Source organism: Diabrotica virgifera, chromosome 2 (genome assembly GCF_917563875.1).
Source record: "Diabrotica virgifera virgifera chromosome 2, PGI_DIABVI_V3a".
In the NCBI taxonomy this organism is placed as follows: Eukaryota; Metazoa; Arthropoda; class Insecta; order Coleoptera; family Chrysomelidae; genus Diabrotica; species Diabrotica virgifera.
This window is the reverse complement of record NC_065444.1, coordinates 55,703,507-55,730,846: the sequence shown is the minus strand read 5'-3', so window position 1 is coordinate 55,730,846 and position 27,340 is coordinate 55,703,507. Positions and strand designations below refer to the sequence as shown.

Genomic DNA, 27,340 nt, shown 5'->3' with positions numbered 1-27,340 from the left:
AGACGTTCATACCATAAGAATGCCACACGTCTATTTTCAATAAAAAATCTAATAGTTTTTAAAATATTGAAAAAAATTTATTTTCATTTTGTAATTTCAAAGGGCTATAACTTTTTTTATGTGCATATTTGTACTAAGGTAAGTTAGGTTCAATCAAGATATTTTTGACTCCAGAATCTGTGGTATAATTTATGACCAATCTTTTCGGGACACCCTGTATAACAGGTGAATTACGTCATTCAGCCCTACACGGTCGAATGCCTTTTGTAGATCTATGAAGCAACAGTAAGCCGGGACGTTGTATTCTAGTGATTTTTCCATGACTTGCCTGACTACAAAAATTGCATCGTTACAGGATCGTCCGGATCTAAAGCCTCGTTCATCTGTTAGATCTATTTCGTTGGTGATTTTGGTGGTTATGACTTTTGTGGTCAATTTCAGAGAGGTACTAAGCAGTTTTATTCCTCTGTCGTTTTTGGGTACCGTTTTATCACCCTTTTTAAACATTAAGATGATAGAATTTTTCCCGGAAACATTCCCGGAAGAATTTTTTGTACAAGTATCCTCAGTTGTTCAGTTAAGTTAATGTGTTTTCACCCTATTTCAGCATTTCGTCTGAAATCTTGTCCGTTCTTGGAGATTTACGGTTTTTCAGTTTTTCTAATGCATTAGTAATTTCCTCCGTTCTGACGATTACATTTTATATTGACGTATTTTATATTCAATACATTAATTCTGCTTTAATTTTTATATTATTTTTTTAGGTCTCTTTCTAAAAATTATTTATTTATTCTTCTTCGTCTTATAGTGCCGTGTACCTATCGTGCGTTAGCGAATTATCTAAGGTCAGACGCCGTGGCGGTTCTAGACCAAAAAAACTGGGGGGCAAGTGAACACAACCGGTGAATAAACAAGATAATGTGACTTTATAACGAAAATTATAGTACAAAACTTCTGTAAAAACTGGGGGGTCCCCTGCCCCGGGCTAGAACTGCCACTGGTCAGACGTCTGTTTTTTGGGGCATGCAAAAGTTCGCCAGTATTATTTATTCCTGTCCAGTAGTCCAGTTGTTTATATTTCGCAGCCACAACATTTGTTTATTATCAGGAATTATTTAATATTTTTCGTAATATAGGATGTGTAAACAACAATCCGCGTTTTTATTGATTCTAGCCTACTCAACGTTAGATTTGATTTTCTCCAGAAAGCTAGACACAGTAAATACCAAATTAAGAAAAAATGTATAATTCAAAAAATATATTTAACAAAATACAAGAAATGTTTAACAACTTTAATATCGTTAAGAGTTAGAATACTTTGGAATAGTTTAGTAATCTGCGGTTACTAATTTGTTACCCACTCAGGTCCAAAGGAAGTTTGGAAATCCTCTAGTGGTGATTATGGATGCACAAAGTCTTGTAGTAAGGACTTATAGTATTTTTCCCAGTATAATCCACTAGCGATGAAAATGCATTCTTGATTTTTGGTGGAACTAAAAACAAAGAAAACATACTGTAGAAAACCATAAACGTTCTATTCTCAAGGCTGGCAAATGAAATCAATTATGAAATTAAAATTTCAAACTAAACAACGATCTTAATACTAAAAGTTGGTATCTACCAACAAACTCGAGGGTGGTTTAAACGTATAAAAAAATAAAAAATTATTGAAGTTACTAACATAAACTTAAAAACATATAAAGTAAATATATGTACAGTGAGCACGTAAAGGTTGGAATAAATTCATTTTCTCGAGAATGGACAATTTTGAAAAAAAATCCCGAAACGGGTCGATTTTTATTTTTTTTATTTAAATTTATGTGTCTCAGCAATTGGTTATACAATAATTAATTACAATAAGGACTTAAAACTAAATATTACTAACAGTTAATTTCTAAATCTTAAATAACATTAGGTAAAAATTATGAAGAAAAAAAATTTTTATATACCTACAATCATTGGATACTATAGAGACGTACAACTAATTATAAAATTGCTTCGGTCTTCTTGGGATACTTCGGACGTTGTTTAGTAATAGTAGCAGTTGCATATGAACTAGTAAGATTACTGGAATAATTGGATCCAGACATGGTGTTGCTAACAGTGGGGGAACATTGATTTAAATTGTTACTCATGTAGTCAAAAGTAACTTGAATTTGATTATATTAACGCTTTGTATGTCTGGAAATAAGTGATAACCTTGGATACATCACTGCAATACTGGTTGCCTAACCGTTGGCGTCCGTTGGGACGGGATAGCAACAGTGAAAAACTATTGACAGTTTGACACTGAATGTGTTTAAGTTGGAAGATTATTAAGTAAAACATCTCTTACTGACCGAAGTTACAGCTTGTTCTTGATGATTAACACGTAACACAATTGTTATTAGTCACTATTTGAGCGAAAAATAATTTTGATAACTAGTATTTACAGTAATAATTACAAATTTCGGTACCAATTTACAGATCGATACATACACGTTCTGACGTTAGTTTGACAGTGAGCTTTTATTGTTAAATTACGACTTTTTCTCATATATATACTTCATCTAATTTACTTACCGTTGCACGTCATCCGCGTCATAGCCCGTGACGTCACATGATACCAACACGAAATATTTAGGCGGTAGGTGTGTTCTTTTTTAGAATCACTTTGTCGAGTACACTGGCATTACAGCCAATAGACATATTTTATTATATACGCGTAGAAATAATATTTAAAGATTTCTATTAATGTCAACTTAAGGAAATACACAATAATATGTTTTATTTAATTTGTATAAATGGATTATAAAGCGTTTTTATGAAGCACTTTTGTTCGGAATACACTGTAACTAGAATCGAACGCAGGTGATATTTTGGCATAAATTGGTAACATTTATTTGACAGTTGCGGTGATGACACTTCATATTTGTTTATATTCTTTACTATAAGTATTTGTTTCATTATATTTACTGTTTTTATTATGTACTTTAACGTAAGATTATAAATTAATTCTTGTTTTCTATTTCTAAAGATTTATTTATTTACATTGAATATTAATTTGTTTTGCTGTATAATCCACTTCCGCAAAAAATGTGTGATGTATTTGATTTAAAATGAATTCAAGAATTTTTTGTAATTGGGCAACAATGTCAACTTAGATCTGTAACGTAGATAATGACGTGCAACGGTAAGTAAATTAGATGGACTGTAGGTATCATACTAGTGACGACACCCATTTGGGCGTGATGACGTCATCGATGATTTTTTTAAATGAGAGTAGGAGTCGTATCACAGCTCATTTGAAAGGTAATTCAATTCTCTATTCAGTAATATAAACATTAACATAGTTATTTGTACAGGGTGTCCAAAATTTTTTTTGTATTAAATTTATTGACAAAAAGAAGAATGTATGTAATTTATTTAATTCAAAATACAATTTACTGCTATCAGAAAACAGGAAAAAATGTTTATTTTTTGACAAATAAAAAATATTGTTTTTGCAAATTCAATATTAAAGCAGCCACCCACCTGCCCCTTGACAATTTGAGCATTTAATTTAAGCGAAAATCAATAATTTTTTTCAAACAAACATTTTTTTCTGTTTTCTGAGAGCAGTAAAATGTATTTTGTATTAAATAAATTACACATATTCTTCTTTTTATGTCAATAAATTTAATTCAAAAAAATTTTTTTTCGACACCATGTACCTATAAATAATTTTTATACTACTGAATAGAGAATTGAATTACCTTTCAAACGAGCTATCATACGACCCCTATTCTTATTTAAAAAAAAAAGAATGTGTGTGTACTTTGTACGCACGTAAGAAGTTATACTTCTATTATAATATAATTTCAACGAAATACGTATACCTACTTAACTTAACAATGCCAAATTTAAAAAAAAAAAGAAAAAAATATGAATCGTCCGGGATTTGAACCCGCAATCTCGCGATTTTTTTATCTCTGGTCCAATGCTCTACCAACAAGGCCATCAAGCCGCATGCTAGTTACCTTTCAGATATACATAATTATACATTAGGGTGGAACGAAAAAAATGATTTTATAATTTCAATGTGTAATAGTGATACAAAGTTGCCTATAGCCATTGTTAAGCCACAAATAAAATATTTTTCCAAACAAAATATTTTTAGAGGTGCCGCAAAAGGGTTAAAAGTTAGAAGTTTTGGTTAAATTTTGCGAATTTTGATGATTTTGGTTTGATAAAAAATAGCAATTGTAATGTCTTAATTCTTATTTTAAACGATAAATACACACTCTAAAACTACTCTTTCAAGATAATTTTAGTTTTAACTTACAACAATCTAATGTTTATTTTTACTAAAACTGGCAAAGTTTGAACTTGAATTCCACATTTAAAGAAATATTACAATTTAATATTCTGACTATAGTAGAAGAGCACATTTCAATAGTAGAGGAAACTAGATCAATTTTGCTAGGGTATATAATTTCTTCTTCTGGAACAGGTGAAGCTATAAAAGATAATGGAGCATTTTCAAGAGGACAATCCTTTGAACATTTCCAATATAACAGCTGTCTGATTTGATGGAACTGTCACTAACACCGGTATTAACAATGGTGTAATTGCTTTTATAGAAAAAAAAAACCTAAATAAGCCGCTGAAGTGGCTGATTTGTTTGTTCTATACCAATTAATAATTGCCTTTGCATTATTTGTTTTGCACATTGGATGGAAAAACTAAAGGCCCTAATGAATTTGGAGGGCTTTTAGGCAAAGAACTTGAAATCTTTAACCAGCTTCATGTGGTTAATTTCGTTCCCATACAAAACAACCTCCCTATTCTAGAGATTAAGGATGATCTAAGCACAGATCAAAAATATTTACTTGAAATATGCAAATCAATCTCCCGTGGTGTATGTCCTTCTGATCTTTCTTTAAAAACCCATGGGAAATTAGCTCATTCACGATGGCTTACGTTGGCTAATCGCCTTCTTCTGTTATATGTTGCAACAGAGAATCTTTCAAATAATTTGAAAACTGTAACTATGTATGTGATGAAGGTGTATGCCCCAGTCTGGTTTCATATCAAGCTGAAACCATTTTATGTAAATGGATCAAAACATCTATATAGACTCATCAAATTTTCACGTTATCTTTGTGAGGAACATCGCCAAATAATTTATCCAGTAATTAATCAAAGGAATGGTTATTTCCACCAAGAAAATGTGCTTCTCTCCATGTAATGTGACAAGAGAAAACAACACATAAGGGAGCTAGGTCTGTGGCGACTTTTGAAGGCAAGATCGGGACTCATAAATGGTGTAAGGAAGTTTGTTGTCCCGAAGCTTAACTTTAATGCCAATGACTACACTGATATAGATATAATTAACTGAACGGAAGAAGAAATTACTGAGTCTCCTATGACAAAACATATAACTGACGAGAACTTAAAAATGTATATAAGTAAGTGAAGCAAGAGACCCTAGTTGTCAGGTGCAGTGTGGATTTTCCGTGTTTTCCCTGTCACACAAAGGCAGTGAAAAGAGTCATAAAACTCGTGACTGAGTCATCTCTTAGTGTCTGTGGTCTTGAAGCAAAAATGGCTTTGTTAGAGCAAAGATTGCATCCCAAAAGGTCATGCCCAAGTTTGAGACAAAAAACCATTGTATTAAAATATCAAGATGAATATTATAACTACACAAATCTTATAGCAATGTGTACATATAGCAATGATAGCAATGTTAACTGTTATTAGAAATAATATTTGACTAAGAAATGTTAGCTACTTCACCAGGTTAAATATATAAAATATTTGAAATTTTCTGTATTTTTTTGTTAAAAACCTATCTTTTCATAGCTCTTGCGGCGCCTCAAGATGTAAACATAGAACAAAAATATTTTGTAGTTTTATTGTAGACATGATAAAGCAACTTTTGAGTGCTATTAGAAAGTTCTATGAAAGAAAAAAATTTTTTTCCTATCCTTTCGTTCCACCCTATTATACATCACGGTGACAAGTGAAATATAAAAATAGATGTTTTATTATTTTACGCCCAAGGAAGACAAATCCAAAGACACAAAATTATAATAAAAAACCTTTTAAACCACCTTTTTCAAAATGCGCAAGTTGTATTATTAATATTAATGTTAATAAATGAAATATAAATATTTTGACGTTTCAAAATTTGACAATTCACTTTTAACTGCAGTGCCTTAAAAATTTTAAAACACTAGTGCCTTAAAGTAGCATTTTTAACGCTCCTATGGAGTCCTAAAAATTGCATTTTTAACAGGTTTGTAGAAAAATATATTTAAAAACACTAATATATTCTTTCCACACCTTTTCTGGACTGATACATACATAAATTAAAACATTTTGAAATATAACTTCAAAAATATAATATGAAAACTATTTAAAAAGGCAGTATAACTATTAACTAACCTTTGTTGTTTCTCTTCCCACAAATTTTAAAACGCAACAACCATACATAACCAAACCGTCAACCGTCCAAACCACAGCTGCGCTACAGCTGCCATATTGGATAATTTTTGACATGTCATTTGAACATCCAATCAGAACAAAGTTATAATGCGCATGCGCCGGGATCGTAGGTTTTAACATATAAAAATTCACCCTCATATCGCGCGTAAAGAAGTATAACTTAAAAAAAAATCATCAATGCCGTCATCACACTCTCAAATGGGTGACGTCACTAGTATGATTTAATGCCAAAAAGTCGTAATTTAAAAATAAAAATTGACCTGTTTCGGGATTTTTTTCCAAAATCGTCCATTCTCGAGAAAATGAATTTATTCCAACCTTTACGTGCTCACTGTATAAAAAATAAATGTACGAGTAAGTATATAGGAAGAGGAAGCATAAAATGGTGAAAAATAAAATAAAAGCTCTAAAATAAAAAAATTTAATATTGGAGAAATACTTACACCAATAAGTGGTACAGAGAGAAGTGATATTCCTGATGTTGATAATGAAAGTGTTCTTTTGGGAAAGTGAAAGTAAATTGTTAAAAGTAAATTATTATTACTAACTTCAAATTGAAATAAGTAGAGAAGAAACTATTCAGTTGGGAGGTCTATTTAGTTAATTATTACAGCCACAAAAATGACAATTATTTACACACCATCGACACCATTCAAAAATGATGTACCTACTTATACAGTGCTTTTCAGATAAAACTATCCACCTTACATAACTTTTTTTTATTTAGCTTAATGCCTGGCCATTGGCATAAATAACTTTTGAACCACTGATTTTTAGAAAAAACGCAAAAATGCGTCAAAGAATACTTGAAGGGGGAGACATTATGCCATATTTAAGCTTGCCGTGAAAGGCGCCCTCTCACCCCCCGTATCATTCCTTCATTTTCTTTCCACTTTTTTATTTTATATTTGGATTCTCCTCTTTGTACTGATTTCAAAAATGTATAACACTTGATGCTTAAAGTGATTAGTTTATGAGAAAAATAAACACAAAAGCAAGAAAATTGGATTGAAAAAAATAATTTTTCTATGGATGCTATACAATGTGCAACTTATCTCACTACTTACATACATTCAAAATGAACAATTTCTCAGGCAGTGAGAAAAGTCGGCCATTGCAGTGAGAAATATTTTTTCTCACGGGTTCACCGCCAGTTTACATACATATGATCGCCATTTCCACGGTAATGCACAATACAAACACAATTATTTTTGTCAAACAAAATGTGTTCAAACTTGTCAAAACATATCAAAAATTACCTTTTAAGACTGTTCAACTGTGAATTATAATTTTAAATAAACAAAGTATATAAATATTAAGAATATTAAATACCTATATGTATATATGTATTTTATTTCAATTTAGGCATATAATATACCTAAAAACACCTAAATTATTTAATTTTGAAGTTTGAACTTTTGACAAAAATGCATCCTTAGAAAAAGTACAGTGTACAACACGAGAGAAAATGACATATTTCTCTCTCGCTTGATTTGCGGCACTCGCCTCGTGCCTCGGCTCGTGCCAACAAACTTCTGCGCTCGTGAGAAATATGTCTTTTTTTCTCTCTTGTTGTACAATATACTATTTTTTAACAATTTTATTGCATACAAACATTTATGAATGAACATTTCACTACCAAAAGTTTTAACAATAATTAGTCAAAATAACTTTTGAAGTTTTGAATAATTATTGTTAAAATTTTGAATAATTATTGTTAAAAATTTTGGTAGTGAAATGTTCATTCTAGATATTATATTTATCACACATCAAGTGTTATACATTTTTGAAATCAGTACAAAGAGCAGAATCCAAATATCAACAAAAAAGGTGGAAGTAATTTAAAAAAATTAAGGAATGATACGGGAGGAGACCGGGGGCTCCTTTCCTGGCAAGCTTAAATATGGCATAATGTATATTAAGCTTAAAGCCTTTCAAGTACTATTTGACCTGTTTTTGCGTTTTTTCTAAAAATGGTTCAAAAGTTATTAAGGTGGATAGTTTCATCTGAATAGCACTATATAGAGGTACCTAGACCTAGTACCTAATCATTAATTTAAATGTGGTACAAATTAATAAGTAACATAAACTACTCCAAACGAAAATAATGTTAAATACCTATTTGTTAACAGAATATGCAGACCGGGGCTAAATTACAAAACAAACTATTTTAGACAAAAATTCCTGAAACAGGTCGATTTTTAATTTTAAATGCCGATTTTTTTAATATTGTACGAAAATGATGACGTCACCAGTTTTGACAAGGTTACATAATCGTTAATTTTTCTAAATTGAAATGTAGGTAGGTCTTGTAATATCTTATTTGAAATAGCAATCTTTTTAATAATGTATTCAGCAGTATCGTATCTACTGATGCTTATATAGATAAAGTAAAAAGTAATATAATTTATACAGAGAATAATTTTTACAATAAACGACTTGCAATGTTAAATTAATTATTACATATTAAGTACTTTTAATTACATAAGACTTTTCGACTAAATAAAATGCACCGAATACCATCCAACGGTGTCTTGACAATAAGTCAATCGAAAAACACATTCTTTCTGAACATTACTAATAACTATCCGGAATAATTATATTACATTCTTCTATAATTCGGTCTTACAACTATTGTAGATTTTGAGTTTTATCTACATTCTACATAAACCTTTAACTTTAAATAACCCCATAGAAAACTCTGGAAGTGTAAGATCTGGAGATCTTGAAGGCTACCCTATTGGTCCTCATCTACTAATCCACCTACCAGGAAATCACTGATTAAAAAAACGCGAACATTACGTGCATTATACAAGGATTTGTAACGGTCACGTTACGAAAGTAGCTCTTTAATAATTATTATTATTATTTTCCCTCGGTCTCTCATTTAAATTCTCGTATAGGACCACTGAGGTGACGTCATACCTCGGTGATGGAACGTACTTCACCTATCGAGAATTATTCGGGTTCTGAGAGAATTTGACGTTTACCTTGGCGGAGAAACGCCTCTCGTTCTTGACTTGACTGTGAGCTGTGGTGTCGAATAGATATACCATATAGAATGGCGGATGATTTCCTCCAACTTATTTTATCACATAAGAAATTTAACGTAAAGTAAAAAGTTACCACCAGGGATTGTCTGGAGTGAGGAGACATGTGGGTGACAACTCCTGTTGGAGTATAAATAGGAATCATTCGGTGAGATCTACTTTTTCATAGTAAATTTTTATGTATAGTCTTGGTTTTTGTGATGGAACCTTTGAGATATTAGGTTCATTGTTAAATTTCTTAGTCAACTCATTATTTGGATTTTATGTAGATTATTTCGATTATTGAATATTCATTCAAGGAAAATTATATATTAATATATTTTTTGGTTAGACATAACCAAACATATGCAATTCTCAATTAATATTAGAAATAATTACCATTTCTCTGTAGGTTTTAAATTATTCAACATCCAATATTTTATAAATTCAATATATTCTTACAGATATTTCCTCAAATAAATCATTTCAATGTCATTTGTCCATGTATTCACACTCAAAATAGTTCAAGGTTACCTGAGATTAGTTTTTGTTCCATCTTAATGATCGGTTTTTCTATGTTAATGCTTCTAAAAAGTTTCCTCAATTATTTCTTCTTCCCTTTACTTTTTGCTAATGTTTAAAATGGGAAATAAAACTGGGAATGTTTTTAGCCATTTAGGAGAAACCCTACCATGAAGTCGTAGACCTTATTTGACCACCTAGGGAAACCACTACAGCCACAGTCAAGTCATCATGGGAATACGTCTTTTTGGGAACAAGCTATGGGAGCGTTCCAGCTCAGTTTTCGTCTTGGCACCTGGGCCTACAGGAGTCATGGGTCGCACCATCCTGGTGCATCATTTTCTAGGATGCAACCGCAACCCTTTTAGGAATCATTGGGATTCGTTTGGAAACAATTAGTGTGTTTTAGTAACTATTGGTTTTTTTTTACATTTCAGACTCTCGGTTTAATGCGCTATGTTAATTAATTTTTTTTCCAGATTTAGTTTACCTCTGTTTTTTTTTTAAATATGACATATTTGTATATTAGGTTATTTGGTTCCCAAACTTTGTATCTACGGTAACTTCTTGTGCACAGGAATAAGCCTAGAGAAAATTAGGTTTTTAATGCTTTATTATTGCTTTGATATTGGTTTATGTAATTCGGGTAAATTTATTTTTTAATATTACTAGCTTGTTTCCCAAATATTTTACTGTTATTCGCTTTATTCCATTTGTTCGGTTAATTTAGGTCATCGTCGGTATTTATCTCAACTTAATTTCTACTTTAGTCAATTGTATATTTAACTTTATTTATTCATTATTGTATTTTCCCTTAGTGAGGCTTGGGCCTATTTATTTGTATTATTTTCATCTTTGTCGGTTTCAATTCAGTTGTACGTAGCAGGCGTACTATAACCATTTGGTAGAAGACTTATGTAATTTTGTACCCTATATGTAAGTAAGAGGTACTAATACCTGTAATTTTGTAACAGATAACATTATTGTTGTTATCTTAGAGATGACTTTTTGTATAACTTATGTCATTTTAGAGTCACATGATATACACTTTGTGTAACTCAGAGATTGTCAAAAATCTAGTAGTTATTTTTAATAAATATGTATTTATTTTGTATATCAATTATTTTATTATTCCTTTATGTTCATTATTACAGGTTTAATATATTTAATATTGGAAAGCAGTGTAAGATACCTGGGAAAATGATCGAAGATCATTTTCATGGCGCCCATGATTAGTTAGTTTTATTTATTTTGTTCGTTTTTAGTCATTATTCATCTCCATTCATTTTCAGTACATTATTCTTATTTTATTATTTCATCTTTTAGTCATCATTACTATCTATATAGAGCTACTGTTCTTCGACAGGCATGCAAACGAGCCGTATCCATCCTTGAGTGTCAAGTTGCTCTCTTGCATCTATAGCTAGCCAACTCTATTCAGTTTGCCTCTGTCTCTTCCCACTTTACTTCTATCCCTTCTAATCCCCCTTTCTTCAGTACAACTGCAAAGTAGTATTTTTTTTTATTTTTTCCTATTGCAGCTTCTCAACGTAGAAGCCACTTCACCCCTTCTTTACAGCCCATCTCTCTACATCTATGTCCCATTAGTTATTTATTTACTTTTTTCCTTACTTCTGTTGGAGTATATCTTGCTTTTTACTTTCACTCCAACAGAAGTTTTCTTCTTTTTGTTACACTGGCTTTTTACTTTCACTCCAACAGAAGTTTTCTTATTTTTGTTACAGATTCACCATCTTGTTATATTCAGATAGGTACTATCATTATTTAATCAGTTCGCAGAAATTGCAGGTAACATTACCCTGTAAGGTTTTCTTTAAAAAAATGAGGACCAATAATTGCGTCATTAATTGTTCTCGCTCAGACTTTGAGTTGCTGATGATGTTGAGTATGACGTTCACTGAGGAATTGAGGATTATCCTTTGGCTCATTTGACCATTTGACTCATTGACACCGGGCTTAGACAAGGAGATCCTCTCGCCCCCTGCTGTTTAACTTCGGACTGGAACATGCAGTAAGGAAAGTTCAGCCACAACTGACAAACGGATGTGCCGTCCAAGGATCAAAAATACTATTGGCCTTTTCGGATGACGTGGACACAATTGCACAATCCACCAGAGATGCAAAAGAAGTTTTCACCCTATTCGAGAACGGAGCCAAGGAAGTTGGTCTTAAGGTCAACCAGGACAAGACCAAGTACATGGTGGTTAAGAAGAACCCAAGACCATGGGTTAGTTAAACAAAACGTAACAATTAATGAATACAACTTTGAAGTCGTCAAAGAATTCAAGTACCTGAGAGCGATCATAACATCTGAAAATAAATATGAAAAGGACGTGGCAGCCAGGAGCATTGCAGGTAACAAGGCATATTACTCATTATTGACCGTACTTAAATCCAAAATACTCTCAAGACTAGCAAAAATAAGAGTATATAAGACAATAATTCGTCCCACAATAACGTATGGAAGCGAGACATGGACTCTGAACCAGCGGGAAAGGACAAAATTACTGGTACTTGAAAAAAAGATACTGTGGACTATCTATGAGCCTTGCAGAGAAGAGACAACAGGAGATTGGAGAAGAAGACACAGTGATGAACTCCAGACAGTATATGGAGATAAAAACATAGTACGCTACATTAAGCAAACCGAATAAGATGGGAGGGCCACGTGCTAACATTGAGTGACGAAAGACTTCTGAACGCCACATTCTGGGAAAGGCCCGATGGTAAAAGGTCAGTTGGTCACCCAAGAAAGGGATGGAAGGAGGCAGTAGCGAATGATCTACACAAAATGGGAGTACAGTAATGGGAAATAGCTGCTCAGGACCGACAACAATGGAAGGAAATAGTAAACGCGGCCAAGACTCACATAGAGTTGTAGAACCAAATGATGATCATGATGATTGACTGAATCATTTAGGAAAAATGTAGCCTCACCAGAAAACATAATTTGTTTACTAAATTTGGATTGCATACGGCGATAGGATAAAAAATGGCATTCAAAATTAAAAATCGACCTGTTTAAAGCCCGCCACTCACGGTACTGCTATGTCGTTCGACAAGATAGCCAATGATATCAATTCTGCAGTACTGTAGCAGACAGGTCAGTCTCTCTGTGGTCAAATTGTACGATGTCATTGGATGCACGGTCACACACGATCAAAGTCTTTGCCAATTAGTCGAATTCGACAAAATTGAACGACGACGCCGTACAGTGAGTGGCCGACTTTACGATTTTTGTATAAAGTAAATTATTGTTTACAAAATAATCAATTTGCTCCATACCTTAGCCGAGCTCTGTATATTATAATTGCCGAAGTCTTTACACTCATCATCCTTCGCATATGAAAATAATATTTATGCATTTTAAGAACATTAAAATTTAATAACAATTCTACAAATAATCAAATATTTTTCACAATCATACAAATTACTTCGCTTGTTTAACCAAAGAAATCTTAAATATTTACGGACGTTGCTGCCTGAACATGACACTTTTATGACAACATAAAAATTAAATGTGGGATATCTTTAGCATAATATACAGGACGTATTGCAAAAACAGGTGTCTTGAAATATTGTACAGATGATTAAGCTGTACAAACGGTAATTAATTTTTATTACTTTTTTGTTTATATTATTGAGGAAGACAGACTTTTTCGAGATAACTCACAATTTATTGATTTTCTGAGACAACTACTGCAGCAATCTAAATGTACTCCCGGAAACAGCGCAAAACACCCGGAGTGTTTTATTGTCGGTTAAAATGGATAGGATAAATCCCCAATTAATCTGGAAATATTTAAAAATTAAAGAAAATTTAACATCTACAATAACATTGAACATAATTAACTGAAATTGCAACACTAAACAACGTTTTTCCTATGAACAAAAAAGCAAAACAGCAAAAATCAAACAAAATAAAATTCTACACTTTTCACATCTACCAGCATTTTCTTTATAATGCCTTAAAATATTCAGTAGCTATTTGTATTTATTAAACGCTTTTATTTAGTTCAATAGATTGCGTCAAATCTTTGGATCTTAATTTGACTACCTTTTCTTCCATGCAAATGAATGAAAATTTGCAGACATATGCATTCGCGGTGACAATACACGAATAGACAACAAAAAATTTTTGTTTATGTTTTTTAATTGTTTAAATAAAAAAAAACGATTTTAATGGAAAAAGGCCTAAATTCACTTGTTTTTTACAATGTAGAAACTTGAAACTTTTACGGATTGTAGCTAATGATATAACCTATACATGATTTAACTTTTTACGTTAATTGTTTACGTTATGCGTCATAAATAAACAATAAAGTTTTAAATTTTGAACACTCATATATTTGTTTATACAGTACGATGCAAATGAAAGGAATAAATTCGTTATTTCGTAAAAAGGCGACTTTAAGGAAAAATTCTGAAAGAGGTCGATTTTTATTTTTAGATTACGATATTTTGACATATATGTCATACTTCATCCATCTGGGCGCGATGACGTAATCGATGATTTTTTTAAATGAGAATAGGGGACACGCGATAGCTCATTTGAAAGGTCATTCAATTCTTTATTCAGTAATATAAAAATCTATATAATTATTTGTACAGGGTGTCCAGAAATAATTTTTTTATTAAATTATTTGACAAAAAAGAAGAATGTATGTAATTTATTATTAAACACTTTTCTTTGGTTCAATCGTTTGTTTCAAATATTTAGACGTTAATTTGACTGCCTTTTCTTCAATGAAAATGAATGAAAATTTGCAGACATATGCATTCGCAGGAACAATACACGAATAGTCAATAAAATTTTTTTATGTTTATTAATTGTTTAAATAAAACAACACGATTTTAATGAATAATGCTTAAATTCCCTTGTTTTTTACAATGAAGAAACTTGAAAGTTTTAGAGATTGTAGCTAGTTATATGAACTATACATAGTTTCCCTTTTTACGTTAATTGTTTACATTATGCTTCATAAATAAACAATACAGATTAAATTTTTTTGCCGATTCCGACTAATTTTCATGTTTGTTAATCATGTTATGTTTTATACATATATTTTAATAAACATGATGATATATTTTAATGTTTGAAAACTGTAAGACTAAAAAGTAAAAAATAAAAAAATATAAAAAAAAATTTTTAGGAAACGCTTTTCTTTAGTTACGAGTGAGTAAAATTAAAAATATAAAAAAATCAACTAAAAAGCAAAAAATAAAAAAAATTCAAACACATTCGTTAAAGAAAAGCGTGGGGCGCATCTTCATCGAATAAACGGTTTTCGCCCCACGCTTTTCTTTAACGAATGTGTTTGAATTTTTTTATTTTTTGCTTTTTAGTTGATTTTTTTATATTTTTAATTTTAGTCACTCGTAACTAGAGAAAAGCGTTTCCTAAAAATTTTTTTTTATATTTTTTTATACGCAGTAAGTTTTAAACAAGAATAAAAAACCGCTAAACCCCGTAAAAATGAATGGCGCATACAATATTCCAGCTACAAAAGAGCTGATATGAGTATTACGTGGCGCGAAAATGCATTTTCATTTTGATGGAAAATAAAATTCTAGTTTTATTTTGAAACATTTTTTCCATAATATTTGCTAAATTTGAAGTAAAACGCGCCACAAAAGAGTAACTTTGATACAGTTTGCATTTTGAGGCTCTTTTGTTTTCGCATGCTTTTGCATGGAAATTTCTTCCAAGTATTCTTTGTGCTGTCTTCGTATCTAGCCCCTTAATCGGTCTCTGATTTTGCTTTTGGGCACTCCCAGACTCTCAGTGCCGGTTCTGGACCGAAGTATATTGTTGCTGATCCTCGTCTAGCAAGTTTGTCAGCTTTCTCATTACCAGCGATCCCTTGATGTACAGGCATCCAAATGAGTTTTACCTCATTATGTTCCACCAGGGTGTCAAGTTATTCGCGGCATTTCCATACAAGCCTTAAGATTATCCTTGGGTTCTTTAAAGCCATCAAGGCGGCTTGGCTGTCTGAACAGATTTTGATTCTCTTATTAGTATAAGTCCTCAATCTGTTTATCCGTGCACAGTGCAGGATTGCATATACCTCTGTCTGAACTGTCTCCTAGTGGGATGGAACCGTTATAGTTCCTATCCTCACTATATACCTACTCCTGATCCCGAACCGATCTTCTGTCTTGGACCCATCTATATACCAGGACCAGGTGTGGCCCTCATACTTCAGATGTCTGCCAGGATCTTCCCATACCTCTCTGGAGTGTAATTCCACCTGGAAAGGTATTTCCATTTTATACTTGGGGATAGAATGGTCTGTTATCATCTCTCATATCGGATCCCCGCATATATCTTTGATGCTGCTGTGTCCTTTGCCCACTGCAATTTTGCTTTGATTTCCCTGCAGTCTATGTAACCCCATCCTTCCCTCGCCCTTCACTATGATGTGTAAGGGAAGATGGTCTAGTAAGGCTTCCATCGCTGCAGTTGGTGTGCCTCTCATTACACCTGTTAAGCTGAGACAGACAAGCCTTTGCCTTTGTATCTTGCTTGACTTCTCTATAGCATTTCTCTGCCGCACCTTTGGTCACCATGCCAATGCTGCATACGTTATTGTGGGCTTTACTATCATGTTATATATCCAATACATCGTGTCCGGTTTAAGTCCCCATGTCATATACTTTCCTTTGCAGTTCTTCTCCGCTTAGTTTTTATTAGCTTGTTTGGGATTTAGAAAATTAGGTATGAGGATTAGAAAATCCTCATACGACCGATTTTCAATTTCGTTTTTATCATCCAGATATATTTCTTATGTGCATTCGTAAATGCTTTCTTTACTAGTGTTGCCCAAAATCGGTCTTGGTCTTGCAGTCTTGGTCTTGTTCTTGCGTCTTGCAGTTAGGATTGAGTGTCGTTTTAGGGAATGTAGTAGTTCGGGTATATGCTTAGAGACTATGTCTAGAGACTATACGTCTTAGAGACTATAACAAAAATTTGTAAACTTGGACTTATGCGCATTACGAACAATACAAGCAATATCATCGGAACCGAGACGATGTAAATTGGTCGTAAATAATAAAATAATAGAACAGGTGATGGAAACGGAATACTTGGTAATAAAACTGTCAAACTACGGAAAAGTGGAAGAAGAAGTACAAAAACAAGTGAACATGGCGAACAAACCAGCAGGATGTCTCAACAACACAATCTGGAGAAACAAATACGTCACAAGGGAAACGAAAATATATATGGTTACATTTTAATTTTCTTATCCTAAAGTTTTTTTTTCTTAAATTGGAAACTACAAATATTTTTCAGTATATATGTTAAGTTAATCCATATTTATATTTGTGAACAAGAAATTTTCTTGCAATCAAATAAATATTTTAAACCACAAGAAATAATTCTTTAGAAATACCTTCTGCAGTAACTGTGGTTATTAAATAAAAACTTTATCATTAATGCCGAAATATTACTTGCAAAGAGATTTTCTTCCACAAAAGAATTGCGCTGTAACCATTATTCATTATTTGTGATTTAATCTCTGATATACAAAGTGCTATTAACAAAAAGAAGGAAAAATTAAGGAAGTTGGATTTGCCTCTCCATTCTTTTATTATTGTATAGAAGCCAGTGGAGAAATTATTTGTATGTATTAATATCTAACGTTTTATATCCTGTTTTTATTATCTAATAAAGAATAATTTTACCTTAACAGAATGATTTATTTCGCCGTATGTAATATCACTTTATTTTTAAGAATTGTAACTTAATTCTAAATATACAATTATATCTGCGAAATATATTTCTTAACATTAAATACATTAATTAATAACGGTAAGATAATAATATTCCTTACTAAGAAATATTATTGCTCAGAAAGAAGAGTTTTGTAATGCCAAGAAAATATATTCTTATGACAAGTATAATTTCTTTCTGACAAATGGGTTCGCAGTTTGCAAGAAAGTGATAGTTCAATCATGTTTAAGATATATGTATTTCTGAGGGTATATTAAAATTTATTTGAAATATTTTAGAAAATTATATCTTACATACAAAGATATATTTCTTAGGCAATATGACAAGTCGATCTTTCTGAAATATTAATAAAGTTTCTTTATGTCAAGAATTTTTTTCTCTCGGTGTACGTAGTTAAGATTGTTAATGCGATTAGCAATTAAGCAAAAATTATGGCAGTTAGGTATAGGGAATGCTTAAGAAATAAAAAAGTACCACAAAATATCATTTCATTACAAGACTAAAATACAGGGTGTTCCATTTTAAGAAGACTCAAAAAATACTTATTCCGAATTTCGACCAACCCTGTATACCAAATTTAATATTTAGCCATACTAATAACTTTTAACAATAATAGACTATATTAAAAATCATTTGAACATAAGTAAAATTTTTGATGTCAAATAACTACAATTCTACAGGGTGTGAAAGTTGCTATGAAATTAATAAGAAAACGTAATTATCTTTTAAACTACCCTATATAACATTACAAAACCTCATATTTTTAGAAAGAAGACATGGAAGTGAATTCAGAAATGTAAAAATATACAGGTTTATCCCATTTAAAAAACGAAGATATAAGCAACTTCCAGTATAACTGCAAGTAGGAAATAGATAAAAATATTTTCATTAAATAGATCACTCTTCAACAGGGTAGTCATTTGAATTGATTGGGGGGGGGGGTAAGCATTATATATAAAATATATTATATATGATGTAATAATGAAAACTGATGTATTTTTTGTAAATTTCAGTCATTTTCAGGGTCGCCCTTTTAAATGACGCCCCTGCTCTTCAAAACCCCTTTATTCCAATTTTCATGATTCTGTTGTCTTTAGTTCTCGAGATATTTCTAATAGGAAGTTTATCTGCCCACCCTGTATGTTAAGTCAAGCTGAAAATGTATCTATACTGTTACGTTTTTCTAAAATCTAAAGTAACGCTTAATAAATAGCAATATGCTAGTGGGTAACTGCGAGACTTGCAAGACTCTTGCTGCAAGACCAAGACCAAGACCGGGAGTGCAATACCAAGACCAAGACCAAGACCACGTGTGTTGGTGCAAGACCAAGACCAAGACTCTCTAAGTCTCGTCTTGGTCTTGCATTTGGGCAACACTAGTCTTAAATAACTCTTCGTAATTATTCTCCCATATTTTGGCATCAATCTTAACTGTTAGTTTTTGATTATTGTGGATGTTTCGGCTCTAAATCCTGCATGTTTTTCTGCGTCCCTCAAGTTTTTTAAAATAATAATTAGGAGAAAATCATGTGGAAGCCAGAGCGCTTTCTTGAATTATTCACATCATTCCTGAAGGTCAGCGGCAATAAAAATAACAATAATGTAGTATGAAAGGCATAGTTCACTAATTATAATCACGAATATTTAGTAACATTTACATATCACAAATAAATTACCGCGCTTGCGGATGAAATATGAGCCTATTATATTTTATGCTCATCAATCTTCACCAATTTATTCGCAATTTTATCTTGTTAAAATAATACCTAGTGGGGGAATTAGCATGTCACACAACATTGTTGCAAATAAGTATATGTTACCTGTTAATTATTGAGTATAAACAGGAGTATAAATATAAAAAGTTGTTTTTATGTTCCATGCATGACTGCACGATCAAAATCGCTTGCTTTATCATGTAATTGTTCAGGGCCGTATTCAACTGCACTCAAATTACATTTTCTAATTGCAAGTTTTATACAATAAAGCGACGAGGTGGCCAGTCAAGAACAATTTGGCGTCAAGAAAGTCACGGTGACACGAGAAGCAATATTCTGTGTTCTAACTCTGGCACAAAGATGCAAAGATCAACAAGCAAATGTTTTTGTCTGTTTTATTAACAAGAGAGATTTTCACATTAAAGAAGCTAATTGGAATCTGACAGCAATCATAAAAACCAACGGTAACACGTCAAGTCAAGACCTATTGAAATAAAAGGAGGTGAAGACAGGGTTATATGCTATCACTGATGCTGTTTAATGTGTACTCGGAGGTAATATTTGCGAACGCTTGATCGAATCTTGAGAGGTTATTAGAATAAACGGGCCAAGAGTAAATAACATCCGTTATGCAGATGAAAAAAATGCATGGAGAAGACTGAGGGAGACCTATATCCAGCAGTGGATATATTCGGGTTGAATGATGATGATGATGATGCAGATGACACTATTTTAATGACTGATTCGGACCATAGTCTGCAGATACTGTTAAATAGGGTCACTGAGAATTGTGAAAAAATGGGGATGAAGATCAATAATGTGAAAACCAAAGTTATGAAAATATCAACGAACAAAAATATAGCCCTTCCAATATATTTGAACCACCAACAGCTTGAACACGTACAGTCCGTCTAATTTACTTACCGTTGCACGTCATTATCTACCCTAGAGATCTAAGTTGACATAGTTGCCAAAGTATAAAAAAATCCTGAATCCATTTTAAATCAAATAGATCACATAATTATTGTAAACGTGGATTATACAACAAAACAAATTAATATTCAATGTAAATAAATAAAAACTTTAGAAATAGAGAACAAGAATTAAGTTATAATATTACGTTAAAGTAAATAATAAAAAAAGTAAATATAATAAAACCAATACTTATAGTAAAGAATATAAACAAATATGAAGTGTCATCACCGCAACTGTTAAATAAATGTTACCAATTTATTCTAAAATGTCACCTTCGTTCGATTACAGTTACAGTGTGTTCCGAGCAAACGTGCTTCATAAAAACGCTTTATAATCCATTTATACAAATTAAATGAAACATGTTGTGTATTTCTTTACGTTAACATTAATAGAAATCTTCAAATATTATTTCTACGTGTATGTAATAAAATGTCTAGTGGCTGTAATTCCAGTGTACTAGGCAAAATGATTCTAAAAAGGAACACACCTACCGCCTAAATATTTCGTGTTGGTATCATGTGACGTCACAGGCTATGACGCGGATGACGTGCAACGGTAAGTAAATTAGACGAAGTATAGACCAATACAAAAAATGTCTTGGCGCTGTTTCAATAATAAACTTGATACCTATAGTATTTTGTTTATGAGATTGAGCCACAATTGTTGATGTAATGTAAATTACATTTCTTAAATGAAACTATCGTTTAACGTTTCGATTTCCACTCCAGAAATCGTCCTGAGAAAATTAAAAGGAAGCTTTAGATCTGAAAAAATTCTGCGAAAATTCTCACAATCTGATCTTTTTAGGTACCTATATGATCTTTTTAGGTACCTAATATCTTCCTTGAAAATAAAATTTTGGCGTCGATCTTAAGGCACCTAGTAATCTGTGGTTGAAAAAACATTATACAGGGTGTTAGCAAATAAGTATGAAAAACTTTAAGGGATAATTCTACATAAAAAAATAATGGCAGTTTGCTCTATGAACGTATGTCTGCAAATACTCCGTTTCCGAGATACAGAGTGTTGAAATTTTTATTTCAAACTGCCAATTTTTTTATTGCTCTAAGACCGGTTGAGATATAAAAATTATATTTGGTGGGTTTCAAGAGGTAGGTTTATTGCAAATTTTTTTGCAAACAAATAACAATTTTATATTTATCATTGGTGCGCCTACGGGTAATGGTCTGAATTTTTTTAAAGAAAAAAATGGTACGCCACTGTGATATTTCAAATTAAAAGCTATTTTTGTATTCCATGTTTAATTTATGAAAAAGAACCTTTCTTGTATTTTTTCCTATGGTGCACCGTTTCTATGCGAAAAAATAAAACATCTTCGAGCGTATTTTTCATATCTTAATACATTATCAAGAACTCTCCAATATAATAATACCACACTAGAACAATTACAGACAATATTACTAAAAAGATTTTAACTAGGTGCAAAGCTACAAGAAATGTTCAAAATTACCTCCTTTAAAGGTGACAGAATAATTTTATATTCACCATTGGTGCCCGTACAGTTAATTGTCTGAATTTTTTAAAGAAAAAAATAGTACGCCACTGAGAAACGTCAAATTAAAAATCATTTTTTAATTCCTCGTTCAATTTACGACAAAAAATCATGTTTGTATTTTTTTTCATATGCGGCGCCGTTTTTATACAAAAATATAAAACATTTAACGCTTACAAATTATTCGTGGTAGATTCCATATTATAGAAACTTATTTGAAATATGTACTTTGTAAACGTTAAGATATTTATTTTTTTGCATAAAAACGGCGCCTCATATGAAAAAAAAAACAAAAAATTTTTTGTCCTAAATTGAACGAGGAATTCAAAAATGATTTTTAATTTGACATACTTCAGTGGCGTACTATTTTTTCTTTAAAAAATTCGGGCCATTACCCGTACGCGCGCTAATGGTGAATATAAAATTACTCTCTCACGTTTAAAGGAGGTAATTTTGAACATTTGTTGTAGCCTTGCATATAGTTAAAATCTTTTTAGAAATATTTTCCGTTATTGTTCTAGTTTGGCATTATTATATTGGAGAGTTCTTGATAAGGTATTACGAAATGAAAAATCCGCGCGAAGATGTTTTATTTTTTTCCATAAAAACGGTGCATCATATGAAAAAAAGACAAGAAAGGTTCTTTATCATGAATTAAACGTGAAATACAAAAATAATTTTTAATTTGAAATATCTCAGTGAAGTACTATTTAAAAAAAAATGAATGGGTTGCATGTGTGAGTCCATACTATTGTAGTAAAGAAAAGAGAGACGTTCTCCCAAACAATTTATTTTACGACTGACGACCGGTTTCGCTGTCTACAATATTCACAGCATCTTCAGGTCACGGTAAAAGTAAAATTAAATGCTACAAATAACAAAAAACCAGAGTTAGTTAAGTGGTCTGGTTGAAATCAAAGGGTAATGATCAAGCCAATATTAAAGTATATATATTTATGCATACATATAAATACTAACATGTACGTAATTATGGTTTACAACCCTCACACTCACATACATGCACGTATTCAAATGTAGTGGCAACAAAAGTATGTTAAGTATAAGTATAAAATATACACTTACTTTCTGGTATAAGGGAAGAATATAGTAGTATTCAATATCATACTTTTTCTCTATATTATGCTAAAGGGAGAGACGGTAGAGGGACAGATTTGAATGTAATGCATTAACAAAACCAAAATAATTGGCAGGATCTTGAGGGGATTAGTAAGGAAACACGACATTAAACCGTGAAACCAAAAAAATTGTTAGTTATATATAAAGTGATGTTATTTTTATATTTTTAATTAATAGTGTATATTTTAATTTAGTTGGGATTATTAGATGTTGTTCTGAATGTTCAAGAACTAATAGATGTAAGATTGGTTGTGCAATTTTCCTAAACCAGAATTGGTCAGTTGTGTATTAGTTGTGGTGTGATTGTGAAAATATTTTAATTTGTTTTGTTGGAGATATTGAAATTAAATTGAACAATAGTAATTAGGTGAAATTTGCTAAAATTTTTTAATATTAAAAGTGTCAAACAATAAAATCATTAATAAATAATTCAGAATTAAAGTCAAGTGTAAAGGTAACTAACTGTACATGAAATTAAATTTATAGTAATATAAAGTTATAATTATTTGTGCAGCAATGAGATTTTATGCGATATTACTTACTAAAAAAGTTTGAAAAAGGTAGAAAAAGACAAATATGAAAAAATCATTCATTTATGTTAACATCTGTTGAATGTAATAAATAGTTGAGTAGATTGAAAGTTAATCTCAAAAGATCTTTGAAAAAGTTACCTGGTTGAGCTGAATTATATGGTTTCTTTGTAAAGTTAAAAAAGTTTTGAAATTTTTTTTTTGTTTTAAAGTCGATAAATAACACATAACATATTCTCGAACGCACACAAAGGAGATGGACATAACAGGAGTTTGGGAATTTTTGATGTTATGTTATGTCCATCTCCTTTGTGTGCGTTCGAGAATATGTTATGTGTTATTTATCGACTTTAAAACAAAAAAAAAATTTCAAAACTTTTTTAACTTTACAAAGAAACCATTTAATTCAGCTCAACCAGGTAACTTTTTCAAAGATCTTTTGAGGTTAACTTTCAATCTACTCAACTATTTATTACATTCAACATATTATGTTAACATAAATGAATGATTTTTTCATATTTGCCTTTTTCCACCTTTTTCTAACTTTTTTAGTAAGTAATATCGCATAAAGTCTCATTGCTGCACAAATAATCATAACTTTATATTACTATAAATTTAATTTCATGTACAGTTACCTTTACACTTGACTTTAATTCTGAATTATTTATTAATGATTTTATTGTTTGACACTTTTAATATTAAAAAATTTTAGCAAATTTTACCTAATTACTATTGTTCAATTTAATTTCAATATCTCCAACAAAACAAATTAAAATATTTTCACAATCACACCACAACTAATACACAACTGACCAATTCTGGTTTAGGAAAATTGCACAACCAATCTTACATCTATTAGTTCTTGAACATTCAGAACAACATCTAATAATCCCAACTAAATTAAAATATACACTATTAATTAAAAATATAAAAATAACATCACTTTATATATAACTAACAATTTTTTTGGTTTCACGGTTTAATGTCGTGTTTTCTTACTAATCCCCTCAAGATCCTGCCAATTATTTTGGTTTTGTTAATGCATTACATTCAAATCTGTCCCTCTACCGTCTCTCCCTTTAGCATAATATAGAGAAAAAGTATGATATTGAATACTACTATATTCTTCCCTTATACCGGAAAGTAAGTGTATATTTTATACTTATACTTAACATACTTTTGTTGCCACTACATTTGAATACGTGCATGTATGTGAGTGTGAGGGTTGTAAACCATATTTACGTACATGTTAGTATTTATATGTATGCATAAATATATATACTTTAATATTGGCTTGATCATTACCCTTTGATTTCAACCAGACCACTTAACTAATCCTGGTTTTTTGTTATTTGTAGCATTTAATTTTACTTTTACCGTGACCTGAAGATACTGTGAATATTGTAGACAGCGAAACCGGTCGTCAGTTGTAAAATAAATTGTTTGTGAGAACGTCTCTCTTTTCTTTAATACAATACTATTTTTTTCTTTAAAAGAATTCAAACCATTACCCGTAGGCGCGCCAATGATGAATATAAAATTGTTATTTGTTTGCCAAAAAATGCGCAATAACTACCTCTTAAAGCAATAAAAAAATTCGCAGTTTGAAAAAAAAAAATTCAACACCCTGTATCTTGGAAACGAAGCATTTGCGGACATACGTTTATAGAGAAAACTGTCATTATTTTTTCATGTAGAATTAATCCTTAAAGTTTTTCATACTTATTTACTAACACCCTGTATTACCACAAAATATACATATAACAACCAATATAACATTGATCAAAAAATATTGAACAATAAACTTGATTATAAACAAGAAGTAATAGCGAGAATAGAGGTAGCCCGACAAGGCTCTATCAAAATGAAAAGCTTATTTTTTAACAGTAGCATTAATATCATGCTTATATGTCGTTTTCTGCATTTCTATCATTGCTATATCAATACCATTTTATGGAACGGAGGCCTGGACGCTCAACATAATGCTGACGATCAAGCTAGAAGCCTTTGAGTTCTGGCTCTATAGAAGGATCTTAAAAATATCTTGGACAACCCACACCAGCAACGAAAATGTCCTGAGAAGAATAGGTAAAGTTAGGGAGCTGCTAAAGGTCATCAAAGTTGGAAAAGTTAGCAATCTAGGACATATAATGAGAAACAAAAAGTACCGCTTCACGCAACGGATTATCCAGAGAAATATTGAAACAAAAAACGGGGTCCAGGTAGGGCGCCAGATTTCATGGCTTAAAAATGTTAGATTGGACCGGCCTTTATTCAACATTTTTGTTTAGAGCTGCCTTGGACAGAGGCAGATTTGCCAGTGTAATCGCTAACTTCCACTAAAGGAGACAGCAGAACAAGAAGAAGAATCCAATAAAACAGGTCACGGGTTAGGTACTTGTGAGGAGAATATCTTGCTAGAGTTGAAGGAGGTCTCAATAGAACATTAGATAATACAGACTTTCGCAATGACAATGATCTAGTGAATTACGGTTCAATGAATATTGCATTAATGTGCCTTGTTTGTCCATTTCATCTGCTAATCAATTGCTCTTATAACCTTTGTGTCACGGTACCCAGGGTATCGTAACCTTGTTAAGTTCTCCTGGTTTATATAAAGCACCCACACAATCTCATACCAGCTAAGAATTGACCTGTATAGAATTGAGTGCTTAAGCACTGTCTGGCTAGATAGATTGCCGTTATTTCCTTAGATAGGCTTACCGAGAAATGTATTTCTTACTTTGTTTCATTATACCAACTCCTACACACACTCAGATATTTTTGAGCCATCAGTGTACCAGGTAGCTTCCGCTTGTATGGGTACCTTCACCTTCCTTCCAGTCTTCCCTGCCTGGTAATATTGATTTCGAATTTATTATCAAAGTTGTGTCCCGTAGCTGTTGCATCGATGGGTTGCCACATTTTACGATATCTTCTTTTAGCTCCTCGATTAGCTTTCTATTGTCAGTACTATGCTCCTGGCTTATGAGGTACAACTCTTTTAAATATTTTAGTTTATGATTTTTTATAGTCGTTGTATTCTGAAAAAAAAAATTAAAAATAAGTAATATTCCGGCACAAAAATAAGTAGGTGGTACCTACATGAAATATAGAAATCAACTATGTACCTACAAACGATAAATAAAATACCATTAATACTAATTACCACACCTACACCATGGAAATTAACTTAAACATATTGTACCATATTAGTAAATAAATGTCAAAATTTATCTCTCAAAGTTTGTCTTAACAAATATAAATTTTTTAACTGATCTTCTACGAGTAGGTATAAGTAAAAGAGTGCTACGTAATTAAGTACTTTTATATCGTACACTCTATGGCGAAACCGACATATTAACAATAAAGTTGAGAATAAATCCAGTGTAAGACCAATAATGACATATGCATCAGAAACAAGACCCGATACAGCCGCAACACAAAGCCCACTGGAAACGGCAGAGATACGGTACTGTAACGATGTAATGCCACGACAAGCGATGAGCTGCTCTACCAAAGATGACCGGAGGAGTGTCAGCGTTGGCGCATAGCACCGCTGGGGGACACCGAAGGAGAGGGCATCGAGAGCATATCTACCATGGTTCAACAGCTGCTGCTAGCGTATTGAACTAGCATTAGCTGGCTTGGCAAAAGATGCACCGTATGTGAGGTGGGCCTATGCCTAGGCA

General features: G+C 31.8%; 1 protein-coding gene and 1 long non-coding RNA gene across 2 annotated transcripts in view; one reads left to right on the top strand and one right to left on the bottom strand.

Moving 5' to 3' along the window:
• Positions 1–27,340, top strand: part of LOC114346330 (homeobox protein abdominal-B-like) — a 638,798-nt gene that overhangs the window by 195,306 nt on the left and 416,152 nt on the right. The window lies entirely within an intron of this gene.
• Positions 1,246–26,683, bottom strand: LOC126880039 (uncharacterized). Its single transcript, XR_007696386.1, has 2 exons — positions 26,392–26,683; positions 1,246–1,493 (listed from the first exon to the last, which is right to left on the bottom strand). It is a non-coding gene; the product is annotated as an uncharacterized LOC126880039 (long non-coding RNA).